This window comes from Blastomyces gilchristii (genome assembly GCF_000003855.2).
Source record: "Blastomyces gilchristii SLH14081 genomic scaffold supercont1.3, whole genome shotgun sequence".
NCBI lineage: Eukaryota > Fungi > Ascomycota > Eurotiomycetes > Onygenales > Ajellomycetaceae > Blastomyces > Blastomyces gilchristii.
In genome coordinates this window covers 2,650,274-2,651,703 of record NW_003101680.1, presented here as the reverse complement: position 1 = coordinate 2,651,703, position 1,430 = coordinate 2,650,274, and positions in this window count along the sequence as shown.

Sequence of the window (1,430 nt, the reverse complement as noted above, 5' to 3'; positions counted from 1 at the left end):
CCTTAGATGAGACAGAACTGTATATTAAGCTTGTAAAGTGCAACTTCAGTACTCATCAGATTAATTTTCTAGAATATATAATCATCACAGATGATATTCAGATGAAATCTTTGCAGATTGAGACTATTCTATCATAGCTGAAGCTAACTAGTATTTATAAGATTCAGATCTTTCTGAGCTTTGTGAATTTCTATAGATGATTTATCTTTGTATTCACAAGGATCTTCTTAGCTCTTACAGACATGCTGAAGGGTGAAAATAAGAAGAAGTCATCTCATGAATAGAGAATGAAAAGATTGTTGAGAAGAGAGAACTGTGAGAACTTTCTTATCTCAGAAGCTTACAGGGCCTTTACAAGGTTAAAACAGACATTTATGAATATAGTGATACTGTTCTACTTTGATCTCTTGCTCTTAATCAGATTGAAGACAGATGTCTTCTTCTTTGTGATTTCAGAAATAGTCTCATAACTACAGTTAAATGAGAACTGGGTTTCAGTAGCCTTTTTCTCATGAAAGATGCAACTCATGAAGATCAACTATGATATTCATGATTAGAAGCTTCTCACAATAGTGAAATTCTTCTATCACTGATATCACTACTTTAAGAGTCTTGTGACAGTGATTACTGTTAGAACTGATTATAACAGCTTATGACAGTTTACTTCAATCAAGAAACTCTTACAGTGATAGGTTTGCTGAGCTCAGAGACTGAGTGAGTTCTGATTCAAGATAGAATATATCAAGAGAACTAAGAACTCAGTGAACAGACTCTCTCACAGGTCAGACTATGTTAAGAAGACCAGGATGACAGACACAGAGAGACTAGAGAAGATAGAAAAGCTTTGTGAGATACTCAGACTGAGTATTATAAAGAGATTAACTAAAGAGTCTCTCAATCTCCTGTAAGAGAAGAGAAGAGAGAGAGGAAAGAAGTCTGTACAACTACTCTCTATAACACTGAGAGTTAACACTCTGAGAATCTCTGTGAGAATTCTTGAAGAGAGTATCTATAATCTGAAGAGTTTGCAGGCTTTGAGAAGTGCTGTAGAAGACCTGATGCAAGAGAAAACAGAGTATAAGTCTTTATAAGATCTTCTATTCAGATTGTCTGAACTGCAACTGAAGAATGAATATACTTAGTATATTCAGAAACTGCTTATAGCAGGGACTAACTCTGCAGAAATAAAGAATTGAAGAGACTTAAATAATCTCTTGCAAAGAGAGGGCTGAATTTATATACCTGTGAATGAGTTTCTACATGTAGAACTTATTAAAAGATATCATGACTCTTCTCTAACAGGTCATTTTACAGACACTAGAACTTATGAGTTACTTACAAGGAAATACTTCTGACTGAAGATGCAAGAACTTGTGAAGAAGATAGTGAATTCTTATACTATTTATCAGAATTCACAGGTAGTGCAGTTC